Genomic DNA, 15928 nt, shown 5'->3' on the forward strand with positions numbered 1-15928 from the left:
TGGGAAGAAAAAATCAAAATTAAGGTCTCTAAATTTAAACATCTGTCAACCCCAGGGAAATGCTGTCCAAGGGCACATACAGAAGTGAACATTTACGTAGAAAAAGGAGCAAAAAAATCTATGGGTTTAGGGTTTGGTTTTAGATTAAAAGTGAAGAGCCACTGCTAAGAAACAGATCAAGCCTGCATGTCCACCAGCAGGTGAGTGAGTAAAGGAAACAGGATGTGTATACAATGGAATCTTATTCCACCACAAAGAAAAAGGAAATGCTCATTTTTGTAGGAAGATACTTGGAACTAGATATTATTATTATGTTAAGATAAATAAGCCAGACTCAGAGATGCTATTTTTTTCTCACATGCAGCTCTAGATTTAAGTGTGTGTGTGTGTGTGTGTGTGTGTGTGTGAGAGAGAGAGAGAGAGAGAGAGAGAGAGAGAGAGAGAGAGAGAGAGAGAGAGAGAGAGATTGTCTGAGTGTATATGAAAGACCTGGGGAAGACAAGAAGTAGGGGTAGGTGGGAATATGAAGGATCATGAAACATGAAAGGAGATCGATTCCGGGGACAGAGGACCAGCAAGAAGGACTGCTGGAGAGGGTAAGTGACGCCCCTACAGTAGAAGCAGGGGACACATCTTCCTAAGTGACAGGGAAAAGTCCAACCTTGCTCACTTTAGCCTTCGTGAATTCACGTTTGGTTGATGCGTGTTTCAGATAAGACCCTTGAGACAAGAGTAATCTCACCATGTCTTGTTTCCAGGTTTAAAACACCCCTGGATAAACATAAAATGAGAGGGGCTGAATGAAGAGCTTGACATATGTCTGAAAGCCACACGCATCCTTCTTTCTTGTCCTTTATAGCCCCATCATCTGAAATGGAGCCCCAAGTCCATGAGCTATGAAGTGACCGGCAGATGTCTCAGAGCTCCCAAAGGTCATCTGGGGTGATATGTTGTGTCCCCCAATATATCATGTACCCTAATAAAGCTTACTATTATCTGAGGATCAAAGGAAAAAGCCAGCCACTATAGTAAACCCCAGAAGCCAGGCAATGGTAGCACACACCATTAATCCTACCAGGGAGGCAGAGATTCATCCAGATCTCTGTGAGTTCAAGGCCACACTAGGAACAGATCCAGGCATGGTGGCACATGCCTTAAATCCCAACACTAGTTAACCATAAAGATCTGGAGGTCTGTATAGACAGACAGGAAGTGACAGAGCTGGGCAGGAAGAGGAAGTAATGCAGCTGGGCAGAGAGAAGAAATGAGATGGCAGGGACAGAAAGGTATATAGGCACGGGTATACAGGAAGTAGATCTCTTTGGAGGCTGAGGAGTCGGTGAGGTGAGGTTGGCTGTGGCTTGTCCTATTCCTCTGATCTCTCAGGTTTTCACCCCAATATCTGGCTCCGGGTTTTTTATTAATAGGACTGTTTCACAATTTGTCTTACAGTCATCCATCTCCAACTGTGTCCTCAACTGTCTCACCAGACTCTTCTGCCACATTTCACGGCTGCCATGTCTCCTACTTACGTCCCAAGTTCATCTCCATCCTTTGAGAATGTGAGATGTAGGTGTCCAATATCAGTCCCATCAGCTCTCATGGCACTGCACCCCCAGGCCTCATGCTCACGTGTCTCACAGCCCCATCCCATGCGACCTACCCTCCCACTGGGAGACTCCCACACCCTGTCCTCAATCTCGGGCTCCAGGATGCCACAGTCTCCTCAAGCCACTCACGCATCTACTGCAGGCCTCATTCATTATTGGCTGTTGGACCAACCACCCCCCTTGCCCTGCCCTCACTCAAGGCAGGGCAGGCTACGCCCCAGCATCCTCTCCAGTGGGACTCGGACTGTTCTCCACAACCCACTCCCAGACTGAAACCTCAAGTGGTGCTGGGACCTTTGGGTGGTGTGACCACGGCAGCACCCGCCACACTTGGGGTGTCAGGAGGGCTGAAACAACAGAGGACTGAGAGGCAGAGGTCCGCATATTCCAGGGAGCTGGACATGCTGTAGCTGTGGGCACATTTTCCACCCTGTGGTCAACATTCTGCCAAGTGACACAGAGAGCCTCCTTCCTGTCCTTTATTTTTATGCCTTCACTTCCTCATGCACAAATTAGTGTCATAAAACTTGGGAAGGGATTTATTTTGTTTTTATTTTATGTATTTGAGTCTTTTGCCTGCATGTATATCTATCAATGCATGTGACTTTTGCATATGACTTTTGCAGCAGCATTTAACAACCTTACAATATTGAAGATGTGAGCAACCAGCAAGTGGTGGAAATCAATTTAATAGAGACCATTCATTGTTTATTTATCAAAGGCTTTATTTTGGGAGGTGTCTTTTATAGCTATATAACTCCCTTTAAATTTTTTTGGAAACAGATTTTTGTTTATATACAACTCCTCCCAGATCCTCCCCAGCTCTCCACCCACTCAGATCTGCACCTCTTCTTTCTCTTATTAGAATACAGACATCTAAAAACAATAATAAAATAAAGTCAACCTGAAAGAGGATGAAACAAACAGAAGAAAAAGAGCCAAAGAAAACCTGACATACATATAAACAGAGATACACGTTTGCCCAAACAGAAATCTCCTAAAAACATAACGCCAGAACCATAGTATCTGTGAAAAGATCTGTAAATTAAAGAAGAAGAAGAAATAAAAATACTGCCCAGACAGTGTTATGAGACAAGGAATCTCCAAAACTGCCACTGAGTTAGTTTTGTGTTGGTCCATCTACAGTTGGGCATGGGCTCGCTCTTAAGTGTGGCTTGTCTATCTAGTGAGACTCCGTTAGAGAAAACTAATTTCTCTTTTGCAGTCAGTTATCAATTGGAGATAACTTCTGGGCTAGGGATGGGGGCTCATGTCCACGTCCCCTCTCAGTGCTGGGGCCCCATCTGGCTAAGACCTGTGCAGATCCCGTGTATCAGACCCTGTGCAGGCTGCCAGTCTCTGTGAGATCACATGGGCATCAGTCCTGTCGGGTCTAGAGGGCCTTGTTTCTCTGGTGTCATCCTTGTCCTCTGGCTCTTACCGTCTTCTTCCTCTTCTGCAGAGTCCTGTGAGCCCTGAGGGGAGGGATTTGATGGGCATCCCATTAAGGACTGAGGGTTCCAAGGTCTCTCACTCTCTGCACACCGCCCTGATGTGGGTCTCTGTATTCGTTCCCATCTACTCTAAGAGGGGGTTTCTTTGACATGAGCAAGACACTGATCTATGACTACAGCAAGAGGTCATTTGGAGCCACTTTATGGCCATGTTCCCTTAGCAGACAGTAGTGTTTGGATTTCCCCCTGGTTCCCTGGCCTATCTAGTGCCAGGTTCGTGGCCATCTGCGCAGTGCCAGGGCTGGGTTCTGTCTCATGGGGCAGGCCTTCAGTCCAATCAGATGTTGGTTGGTTACTCCCACAAGCTCTGTCTGCGCCACTATTACACCTCATATCTCACAGGTAGGCAGGCGACTACCATAGAACAACAGGTTTGTAGCTGGGTCGGTTTCTACCTTCTCCTCTGGTAGCATACAGAGTACCTTCAGTACCGTGAACACTAGTCAGTCGGGGAGAAAGCTCTAGACAGGCACCAACTCAACTTCTCCATGTTTGATGAGTCGTATCGGTGTTGTCTTCAGCAACAGGGCCTGGCCCTCGGTTTGCGGAGAGCAACCAAGCTATTCATAATTTAGAATCAATACATTATAATATTCCATTCGACTCAAATCAAAGTAATTGGTGCTGTCAATATTTTCGCCTCAGAGACCATTCAAAGAGGCCGAAAGCTATTTATTAAGTGCTAAGCAACTTAAACCAAGTATCGATCGTATGTAGCATTGTGTGTCTACTCCGGTTCTTAACCGTTGGAAGGCAGCTAAGGCCCTGTGACTCTCCCTCACAGCAGAGCCGCTGGAAGCCTGCAGCTTCAGACAATATCGATAGAGGGGTTTTTCACAGAGCACAATCTTGCAACCGGCTTTGACTGGGGGGGGGTTACTTTAGTGTTAGAGGGAGAATATATAATTCGAAACTATGCATGCTAGAAACTGTCACCCAGGAAACAAATCTCAGGCCAGCCCTGATTCCTACAGCTTTCGCCCAACTCCAGGAAGTTTACTAAATTACGGCTTTTTGCAGTAAAGTCAGGTGTCCCCAATGATTTTAAACACACAGATGAAAGGAGAATATTTGGCCACACCAGGCAAGGCTGCTGTAGAGGATCAGAAGAGCTCTGCATCCCTCTGATTCTGCTGAACTGGGTTAATTGGGAACCCACCATCTCCAGGGAGACCGCGAGTGACATTCTTTTGATTAGTTCTTGTTCCGTTCAGAGTCTGCGACCCTCCTCCACCCTGAGCCCCAGAGGAAGAGTCTGGGTCATTATGGGCAAGGTTCAGAGCAGATGCTTCAAAACATGAATCGATACTTGGGAGTCTTAGAAATTATTTTAAAGAGAATCTAGTGTCTTGCTCATGAACCTATGTCCCGTTCAGTTCTGGGCCTTTCTTTCCCTCCGTGGAACTCCCACACAGGAGGAGCGTCCTCACTGTGACGGAAGGAAGGCCTGTGTGCCCTCAGCCAGTGAAGCTCTGGAGAGGGAAGAACAGGGGCTTTCCTTGCCCCCTCTGTCCACAACAATGAAAGAAAGAACACTGACCAGTTAACTAATTGCGCCTCACAGGCTTCGAGTCTCACTAGGGAGCCTGACCCGGATTCTTGGACTAATGATGCTGAAATCGCATTGAATCAGTCTCAAACAGCGATGCCTTCACCATGGATTTCTCTTGCATACCTCGTCAGCTTGGTCCTTCCTTCCCTCTACCCCCTTTCAGAACAAAACTGAAAGTCATTATCTTGACAACATAGAAAAAAAAAAAAGAAGAGGAGGAGGAGGAAGAGAAGAAGAGGAAGAACAAGTCATCACCTCAATGGTGAAACATTTGATATTTTAATTACTGCTAATTGTGATACCAGAGAAGAAAGGAGAAGGTGGCATTCTTGAAATGTGGGAGACAAAGTTTAAATGGTGCCAATGTGCTTAACACATCAATTCTGTTCTGACAGCTTGAAGATTCCATCAGCCGGCTGAAGCAGCCTGGAAACTGAGTTTTCTCACTGCCGTGTCATGGGAAGCGGTGACCTTGCTGTGCTGAGGTGGGGCCGCGGAACCCGCAGCGACGACGGATGGACTCCACGAGGCCAACTGGAAGTCTGATGGCTCTGAGTCATACTTCTGAAGCTGGTAAAATCTCCGCTTGAACTCATGGCTCCTAATTTAAGTGGGTGCGATTTAGAGGCCTGTGTCGTACACGGCAATACTTCTTACCGCCGCGTAAGAACTGGTCGTTGGTTTTTAAATTCCTGAGGGGTTTGGGAGTCTGAATGCTTGGGCTATGCCCATGGTTCTGCCAGGTCAATGCTCACAATCTTTAGAAAGTTACTTCATTTCCTAGCCATCAGATGCCTCCTTCAGAGAGGGATGGGGAAAATGCATGAAGTGTCCTGTGGAGAGTGCCTGGCGCCCATTAGGTGTTTTTAAAACAAACCGCAGATTCCTTCACTTAAAATAGATTTTTTTTTTCATTAAAAATGTGATTTGTGGTAGTCATTCAGTTTTCAGAAAGTCTCCTTTGCAGAGAATTACACCATTTAAATTTGGGAAAGAGAAAACAAAACCAATTATTTGGGGAAAAAAAAATAGGAAAAAAACACAAGATTCCATCACAAAACTCCAGGGAGCAGGATGAGTTCAATGAGCCGTCGAATGGGACAGCATGGGTTCTACAGGTTTTTATTTGGGGCAACAACTACTACAAACCTAATTTATGCCAATTATAAATGTGAAGATTAACAGCACGTTTTCCTCACACAGGTCCACATTTAGCTCACCACAGCCTCCCTCATTTCCAGCATCCTTATTCCACCTTGTCCCCAGGCCCAAGACACGTACTTCTACCTTCTCCTAACAGTATGTGCTTGTGGGAGGCAACCTGGCCCAGACACCTTGGCGAACACGTCAGCGCATGCAGGCAGTTGATACCCTCCCCTATTTCTTGGAAGTTTGGTAGCAGCTTGTCTTTTTCAGGACAGCTCAGTGACAATTTCTTACAGGCTTTTTTAAAAAGCAACATCAAGGACCGGAGCGGTGGCTCAGCAGTCAAGAGCACCAGCTGCTCTTCCAGGGGACCCAGGGTTAGAGCCCTGCACTCACGTGGGCGGCTCACAACCATCTGTAACTCCAATCCCAGGGGATCCGATGCCCTCTTCTGGTCTCCAAGTGGTGCATAGACATGCATTCAAGCAATAAACCAAACACACAAAATAATAATTTTGTAAATGACTTCATTGTCACACACACACACACACACCCAACTTTTTGAACACTGCTGCATTGTAGAGACAAGATAGCTGCTCCGTAATGCCATCTATCCCCCTTATTTGGGTCCCCTCCTGCCACAGGGCGCGGCCTTGCTTACCCTAAAGCACTGACAGTCATGGCACACTGTTCTGGTGAGAAAACCTGGTCTGCCATGCCAAGTGAGGCCTCTTTGTGGCTCCAGGGAAAGTGGCTTCTAATTGCACAGGAAGGAACAGGGGGCTGGAGGATAGCCATGAGCCATCGCTCAGGCGAGTGGATCTCAAGCTGTGTGGTCCCCACACCCCAGTTTAGATCAACTGAACCAGGCCAGCTGCACCGTGGTTCTTTGACATTTGAAGCAGAAAAAAAAAAAAAAAAAAAAAAAAAAAAAAGCCAGTGTTGGGTATTTCAGAGCTTGCCCCTTACGTTTAGTCTCCAGGAGCTTCCAGCTGGACTCCTACGGCCATCTGAGTGGCCATGAAAAACAGAGAAGCCTACTGCCCAGAGTGTTGACCGAAGCCCTCTGAGATCGAAGGGTAAGAGGGCCACCTCCCAGGAGGCCTCCTGGGACCATGGGAACCTGTGGCTCCTGGTCCTGGCACTCCTAAGAGGGTTTGTCTTTAGGAGTGGGGGCAGATACAAGCTGTCTCTTGGCCCTGTAGCCGCCATCTCTGGAGTGGAGGCCCATGTTGCTTCCACCCCAAGGCTGCACGTAGGAGCCACCAGCTTGTTGTCCTCTTATCTCTTTACAGTGTGATCTCTCCCTCTCTCTGTCTCTCTCTCCATGTCTCTGTGTATGTGTGTGCACGTGTGTGTATGTATTCAAGCAAACCCTACCCATAAAACACTCACCAGTGCAGACATAGGTGGAGGCCAGAAGTTGACGTCAGGACCTCTTCCTCAGTTTCCACTTTGTGCTTTGAGACAGGGTCTCTCACTCAACCTTGAGTCACCGTTTTGGCTGGACTGCCTGGCCACCAAGCCCCACCCCACTTTAAATGGGTGCTACAGATGTCATGTTTGTGCAGCAAGTACCTAACCTGTCTCCCTGGACCCTTTACAACGTTCTAACAAGCACCTTCCCTTAAAAATTAACGATTAAAGCGCCGGGCGGTGGTGGCGCACGCCTTTAATCCCAGCACTCGGGAGGCAGAGCCAGGCGGATCTCTGTGAGTTCGAGGCCAGCCTGGGCTACAGAGTGAGATACAGGAAAGGCGCAAAGCTACACAGAGAAACCCTGTCTCGAAAAAAAAAAAAAAATTAACGATTATAAGGAATGCTTGTTTTTCTCAAGTCCCCAAATCGTATAGCCATAATTGATTAAACGAAAAGGAGTCAGTGTTTGCCAGGTCCTAAGAGACAAGTCACAGGCAGCTTCCCATCTCCTGCCAACTCAGGACTTCAGGACAATGTTGGCTCTCACCAAATGGGTGTTTGAAAACTCAACTTCTCCTAATTCTCTTTACAGGTTGTGTTTCTGTATACTAATACAGGTAGTATTGATAAAACACCTTTAAACTCTACTGTTATTCATCAGCCTAAATTTTCAGGTGTTGGGTACCTAACTGCACAGTGAAAGGATGGCCATGCGCACACCATCTCACCTTCCTACCACAGATGCCCTCCAGGTGTACACTGACCACCTGACCTCACAGCTCTGTATCACCGGGTCACAGTGACCAGAGATGACGACACAGTGGCTCTCTGAGCAGGTCTCCGCTGGCCACACACACGATGAGGACTCTATGCTTTTGTCTAATGTGTGACGTGGAGCCACCGTTATGGGGGAAGAGGCACGAAGAGGCCAGAGGTAGAGATGGGGCCGGGAGCAGGCATGGAACAGGAGAGGGCACTAGGGAGCCAAGGAAGGTGGGTGCGGAGGAAATGCAAGGAGAGGCATGGACAGGGAGAGAGGGCAAAGGGTCCCAGATGGACTGCATACGGAGGGACAAAAAAGAGAGAGGCAGGAAACTGGGTAAAGAGAGACCGGGGTCAGGGGAGAGGTGGAGGATGGCAGAGAGGGTGGGGGGCATGGCCAGGAGCTATGCAGAGGACAAGACAGAGGCAGCTGTCTGTAGCCTCCAGCCTCCCCATTGCCTAGCAACAAACCAGTGAGGCAGGTGAGCGAAGGGCATTGGGGTTCGGGGAGACAGTCTGACCAAACGGGCCCTGACCTTTACCCTCATTTCTCATCAGTGTGCGCCAGAGAGCACAAGGCTCCAGCCAGATTCTGACTCAGGATCCCCTTGTCCCCACAAACACAGAGATGGGCAACGACGCTAGCTGATCCCACCACGTTTCCAAGAGAGGCAGTATCCCCGGGCCCACCTACAGAGCGGTGGTCCATAACCAGAGGCGGGGCAGACTGGCGCCATGGCAGGCTCGTCTCAAACACTTGACACACAGCAAAAGCTGGTCACTAGACCTTTACCTACAAAGACCAGGAAAGGAGCTTGAGACATACCTGTCCCCACCCCAGATCATTTAGGAGACGCTCAATGAGTTCTCCCTAGGGAGCTCTTCAGTGAGTCCTCCCCAGAGAGCTCTTCAGTCCGTGAAAATGCCTCTCCCTGTGCCAACAGGAAGCCATGAGACATCAGTGAACCAGAAGCATGGGAACTCAAGCAAGCCACTGTGTGAGCATCATGGCGTGAGCATCCGAGGCTTCTGAGGAGTCTCTGAGACCGGCTTTACCGTGTGAACAACTGTCATTGTCAAAGTGGAATGGAAAGCGTTCAGCAGAGTCTGTACGGTCGGATCCTCCCAGGGCTCCAGACTGGGCAGCTGGATACCGGTCACCACAGACACAACTCCTCCCTTGGCCCTAACCTGCTAACCCTGCCGCACACCACACCAAGTGAGCCCAGTCGCCGATTTCCAATCATGAATCACACTCCCCCTCTTGAGCCACAGAGCCTCCAGTTGAGGTTCTGTGGCTATTACCACACAGTCTGGGGTTTCTCTCCCCAGGATGTTAAGCAACAAAATCCAAGTTATCTTTGAAGAAAGAAACCTGAGATGGTATTTTCTGCTTGTTGTGTGGAGCTCAGTGTCCGTGCTGAGTGGTGAGCCCAGACAGTGATTCACCAGGCTAGGAGGCTACAATGTCCAAATGGACATTTATCTTTCCTAAGTCCCCTGTGGTCTCCATGTAGGGAGTGGGAGGGGTGTGCTCCCACCTGGACAAAGGAATCAGAGGAATGGGAGGCTTTGGGGGTGCTGCCATAACTCAAGGAAACATCCCTCTGGGTCCAGACAGCATGTCCACACATGGCTCAAGACACCAGCCAGGCTTCCTGTTTGGTATCCCTGAACACCCTAGGGCCGGTGTCACTCTCTTTAGAACTCCGTTTGGCCAGCAAGTCTGGGCACGTGGAGGGGCTGTGTGCCTGGCAACTGGGCTGGCCAACCAGAGCCAGCTAATTCACCAGAGGCCCTGCACTCTGTCTGCCTATTGTAGACAGAGGGCTTTATCCCAGGAACATGCATGAGGTAAGGTGGCCCCCATGTGGGACAAGAACAAGCCGTGTGTGCATTAGACCAAAGTCTACACAGGACCCAAGGTTCTGATGCTATCCCGAATCAGGCATGGTGACACTCGCTGCTTACACCCAGCACTTGAACCAGTTTCCCCAAAGACCTGCTTTCTATAATATCAAACGATGCTAAGACGGAGCCTCTTCTTCGTCTCGGCTCTTGGCTCAGATCTTCCCCGAATGCTTTGGAGCAGGCTGGGAGTGTCCTGAGCTGTTCCCCACTCGGGGGTCCCAGTCCAAAAGCTTCCTGTGTGTACAGATCCCGTATCTTTGGGCCACAGGTAATGGAGGTGGTAACACCACTGTCCTCCACTGCTGGACACCAGGTCACCAGCTGCTCTGGCTGAGGGGCCTGGACACCAGAGCCCAAGTAGGCAGTGCCTGTCCAGAAGGATGGCCTGAGCAGGAGGCAGCATTGAGGAGGAGAGCCACAGAGGGTCCACAGAGCAGAGCGGGGCAGGCGCATCAGAGGGAAGGCAGGGCAGAGCCGGGACAACTTCCAGAGGCGAGGACTGTTTGATGGCCCCGCCATACAGTGTTCAGCAGCCCAGCCCATCCTTTCCGTCCGCTCAACATGGCTAGAAATATACTGTTGGAGTCAAAATAGTCAATTTCAACTCCAAAAAGAGCCATTCCACATGGCCCAGCCTGACTCAGGCCTCCCCCACGGCTGGTCACACTGCAGCTGTGGCCTCCTCCCCGTTAGAGGAAGTGACCATCGTGTCACACTGCTTCCACATCCGCTCCTGTCCAAGCCTCCGTGTCCCCAGTCGGCCCCTGGGAGGCGCTGGCTACACTTCTGTGGCTATTGTTGCTCCTGCTGCTGCTGGTGACAAGGCTCCAGAGGAGGCTGCAGGTCATCCGAGGACCCAGAGGCCTCTCCCTGCCCAGGCGTACCCTACACAGAAGTCAGTTTGATTTTGATTTCCTGTGTGTGTGTAAGTGCCCATGCGTATGCCTGCATGTATGTACGTATATGGATGCAGATGTGTGTATGTGTTTGTCTGCACAGGTGCCCTTGTGTGTGGATGTGTGCATGTATGTGTATGTATTTATGTTGTGCACATGTTAGTGTGTATAGGTGCCCGTGTGTGTGTGTGTGTGTGTGTGTGTGTGTGTGTGTGTGTGTGCATACACACCAGCAATCAACCTCAGCTGTCATTCCTTAGGTACCATCCACCCTGATTTTTTGAGAGGATGTCTCTTGTTGGCCTGGAACTCTGACAGGATTACCAGAGCGCAGCACCGTGCCCAGCTTCTGGGTGATCGGACTCAGGTCCTCGCGCCTGCCAGGCAAACGCTGGGGACTGAGCCACCTCATCTTTTACACAGCAGTCTCACCAAGCAAATACTTATTTTCGGACACGCTTTAAGCTCCCTTCCAGGTGTGGCAAGTTGGCACTGGGCCTGCTCCTCTTGTGGCACTCTGACCTGTCTGAGCTGTCCTGGGAGTCCTAGGGCGTCCCCGAGTGGGGGAGTGAGGAGCGGACCCTGGGCTCTGTGACTACCTGTGGATGCCTAGCCACGCTGCAGGTTTTGCTTGGCAGTGATGTTCCTGCTTCTGGGAACTCTTGGACGTCTTTATTACTTTGTGATTAATGACACGTCAATGCCCACTTACATTCCAGCTTACTCTGCAGGTGCATCTGCTGCCATCGACACCGCAGGCCAAGATGTTCTGATTGATCTGGTCCTTAGAACAGAAGTGTCCTGGAGAAGGCAGTGTTGCCACTTGGAGGAGGCCTGGTCTCAGGGGCCCGTGAGCATGGAAACTCCTTTCCCAGGGTGCCCAAATCCTCCAAAGCCTGAGGGTGATACCAATGCTGCACAGAAAAAAATGGAGGCTGGAGAAACAAGACCGCTAAGGCAGAACAGGGCTGGACCCTCCTGAGGCCCCAGAGCCCTCTCCAGATGCCATCCGCAGCCCAGACGCCGCTGCCGGCGCAACCCACGAGGCTGCCAAATCACAACTACTGGGTTCTTACTCTGTGCTTCTTCTGCTTATTGATGATTTTTCTTTCTATGCTTTCAAACATCCCTTCCCTCGGGGTATCACATTTGATACCGGTTCTATGTTTAACCTCTCTGCCCGTGTCTTTCCTTGGGAAATACACAGAAGCACCATCTGTCAGATATTATTTCAGAAAAGGAGAGGGAGGAACACGGCACCACCCATACGGTGAACGACGGTGACTCCGGAGATCTCGGATTCCTCCGAGTGACCCACCTGTTCTGTGCACCTTACGTTTGTCTCGTGGTTAAGAGCGATGCTTCCCCCACATCTCGTGGAGAAATGAGAGGCTAAAGAATTCCCAAACATACCAGCCACCCTCTGCCCACGAGCTGGGCAGGAGCTGTGCCCACTGTAATTGCCGGGCTCCGGCAACATCAGAAAGCAATTCTGTTCTCTTCCCACAATTTACAGCCTCCCTCAAGCCCTCTGGGAGAATAACATTTCACTTTAAAATCATGCCACACCATTTGTCACTTCCTACAGTCACTGAAAAGCCCACACTAATGGAATGCCTTTTGGCCAGAATGAAATTAAGCCAGGAAATGGTGAATATAAACTAGGAATTTCTACGACTTTTTTTTAACCTTTGTTATTCTTTATGCAAGACAGTTTGTTTTCTTTTTGAAATCCTATTTTTTCTAGCTTTTGATTGAGATGTAACTCATAGACCATGCTATCCACTCCTTTAATAAGTGCAATTTGGCAATTCTCAGTCTATCTGCAAGAGGGTGCAACTACCACACTATCCAATTCTGGACATTTTCATCAGCCCCAAAGAAATATGCAGACCCTTCCCTTCCTCTGAGCCATGGTAATTTAACTGTGTGGCGGATATCATGGTTGACTCAGTGAGTGTCCCTGGAGGAGCATTTTGACTTCTGTCTTAGTTAGGGTTTTTATTGCTGTGAAGGGACACCATGACCACAGCAACTCTTATAAAGGAAAAGATTTGACTGGGGCTGGCTTACAGTTCAGAGGTTTAGTCCATTGCCATCGTGGTGGGAAGCATGGCAGCAGGTAGGCAGACACGGTGCTGGAGAAGGAACTGAGAGTTCCACATCTGGATCCACAGGCAGCAGAAAGAGACAGTGACACACTGGCCAGGCTTGAGCTTATGAGACCTCAGAACCCACCCTGTAGTGACACACCTTCTCCAACAAGGCCACACCTCCTAATAGTGCCACTCCTGGCGAGCCTATGGGAGCCACTTTTATTAAAACCACCACATTTCACTCCCTGGCTCCCATAGGCTTGTAGTCATATCATAATGCAAAAATGCATTCAGTCCAGCTTCAAAAGTCCCCATAGTCTATCACAGTCTCAAGCTTGTGAAAGTCCAAAGTCTCTTCTGAGATTCATGCAATCTCTTAATTGTAACTCCCTATAAAATCAAAATAAAAAAGCAGATCACATACTTCTAACATATAATGGCATCGGATTTACATCACCATTCCAAAAGGGAAGAAAAGGAGCATAGTGAGGAGATGCTAGACCAAACCAAGACCAAAAACCAGCTGGGCAAACTCCAAACTCTGCATCTCCATGTCTGATATCAAATGCCCTTCAGATCTCCAACTCTGTTCAGCTTTGTTGACCGAAGCACACTTCTCTCTCTTGGGCTGGTTTCACTCCCTGTTAGCAGCTCTCCTCAGCAGGTATCCCACAGCTCAGACATCTCTAACATCTTGGGGTCTCCAAGGCAATCCAGGCTTTAATTTCATAACTTCATACAATAGCCTCAGTAGGCCTCCATGCAGGGACACCCCTGACACACACCTGACCTCAGCAGCTTTCCTTGGTCGTGGAGGGAGATTCCATATGCCCTTTTTTCTATTCTTGACTCTAAAACCATGTGGCCAACACTGCCAAGTTCTGCTGCTTGCTGGAATGTGGCGCCCTCATTCAAATACACTTTCACCAGCTCTCTGTTTTCTATGTTTTCCCTCATTGCCTATGCTTGGCTGTCCTGGAACTCACTCTGTAGACCAGGCTGGCCTTGAACTCAGAGATCTGCCTCCCTCTGCCTCTGGAGTGCTGAGATCAAAAGCACACACTACCACATTCAGCTCCAAGCTTCTCTTTAACTCCTTTTCACAAGTTCAAAGCTTACCTGGTGGGATCTTGCCCTAAGGTCACCATTCCCTTTATTCCACTTAGCGTCAGGCTTTCCTTTACTCTGTTTATCTCCTTGAACACAGGATTTAGCGCCATTCCACTTCCTGGTGCTCTCTTTCTCCATGGACTGTACATGTTGTATTTTTTCCTTGCTCAGCTTGTTCTTTTTCATTAGAGATCTTCATAAAAGTGAACACTAACAACCACACAATTGAGTCTCTTAGACTAGGCTGTTTTGAGATTTCCTCTGCCAACGCAACTAATCCAAAACTCTTCAATTTAGCCTCAGACAGATTTTTTTTTTTTTGGACAAGGGCAAGAAGCAGCTACATTCTTCACCAAAATATCACAAGAACAGTCTCTAGGCCACACACTAACATTCTTCTCCCCTGAAACCTCTTGAGCCAGGCCCTTATAGTTAAAATCACCCTTAGCATCACTGTCTTCCATGTTCCTACTGGTCTGGCCCACTAAGACCCACTTAAAGCATTCAACTGCTTTTCTAATCCACAGTCTAAAGTCCATACCCCTCCAAACAAAAGCAAATGATCAGTCCCATCACAGCAATACCCCAGGCCCTGGTACCGACTTTCTTAGTTAGGGTTTTATTGCTAACAAAGAGACACCATGACCGTGGCAACTCGTATAAAAGAAAACACTTAATTGGGGGTGACTTACAGTTTCAGAGGTTCGGTTCATTTGTCACCATGGCAGGAAGCATGGCGGCATGTGGGCAGACATGGTGCTGGAGAAGGAGCTGAGAGTTCCACATCTGGATCCTCAGGCAGCAGGAAGTAACAGTGACACACCGGCCAGGCTTGAGCTTCTGAGACCTCAAAGCCTGTTCCCTAACGACATATCCCCTTCAACAAAGCCACACCTAGCCCAACAAGGCCACACCTCCTAACAGCACCACTCCCTGTGAGCCTACGGGGACATTTTCTTTCAAACTGCAACAGCATCTCTGGATGTAGGACATGGCGAGGTGAACCAAAGGATTGGAAGACATGGACTCTCCCACTGGGGAGAGCTCGGACAGCCCTTAAGACCTCCTCTTCCTCCTCTATGAATCTGCGTACAGCACCACTGAGGTGTGAAAATGGCATGGGGACTCAGCACCCAGCACTCAGAATACTGACACAGTTGAATGTGGAATGCAGACCTGCTCTCGGAGGGAGGGCGTGGGTTCCCTATGTCCAAGGCATCCCTGTGTCCCGCCAAGGCCCTCAAACGTCCATTTGCCCATGTGGTTCCTATCCCAGTGCCCCCCACTTTCCCATAGAAGGCAGCCCAGAGAGGGGCATCCAGGGGGTGGGCGGCTACATTCCCCCCAGTCAGGAATTTCAGCAAAGCCGAGAAGAACCTTGCCCAGGAAGGTGAGGAGAAGAGCAGCAGCGGCTGCGGAGACCTGGAGCAGGGGCCCTGGAGACACTGCCCTGCACTTTCTGCTCTGGAAGCCAGTATGTGTTCTTACCGCTCATCCAGCTTCAAGAGTCTGGGGTGAGGTCCCTAGTCAGTCAGAACAACACCTGCCAGCTGCTGCTCTGAGGACTCGCCGCTGTGAGCACAGACCCTCAGTGCTGACGCAAAGCTAGTTACCCAGGTCGGCCACCAAAGATCTTGCTCTGCAGAGCCCAGAGACCCCAAATGCTCACAAGGCCTTCCAGTCTACTCCTGGTCTTCCTCCTTGATCACTTGTCTGGTCTTTGCAGAACAAAGATGCTCTGCCAGCCCACCACACAGGGGGCAGTATGGGGTAGTTAGGTCCTCAATACATATATACGCATGAGTACACACACACAGGCATGCACATACATGTGCATACATGTACTAACACAAACACATATACAGATACAAATTAACATATACTTGTGTGCTTATATATGTATATACACACA

General features: G+C 49.2%; 1 protein-coding gene and 1 long non-coding RNA gene across 5 annotated transcripts in view; one reads left to right on the forward strand and one right to left on the reverse strand.

The window, feature by feature from the left end:
- Positions 1-15928, reverse strand: part of Pde10a (phosphodiesterase 10A) — a 445668-nt gene that overhangs the window by 346585 nt on the left and 83155 nt on the right. The window lies entirely within an intron of this gene.
- On the forward strand, positions 8064-9389 carry LOC119086864. Its single transcript, XR_005090244.1, has 2 exons — positions 8064-8175; positions 8948-9389. It is a non-coding gene; the product is annotated as an uncharacterized LOC119086864 (long non-coding RNA).

The sequence above is a fragment of the Peromyscus leucopus genome, chromosome 8a (genome assembly GCF_004664715.2).
Source record: "Peromyscus leucopus breed LL Stock chromosome 8a, UCI_PerLeu_2.1, whole genome shotgun sequence".
Lineage (NCBI taxonomy): Eukaryota > Metazoa > Chordata > Mammalia > Rodentia > Cricetidae > Peromyscus > Peromyscus leucopus.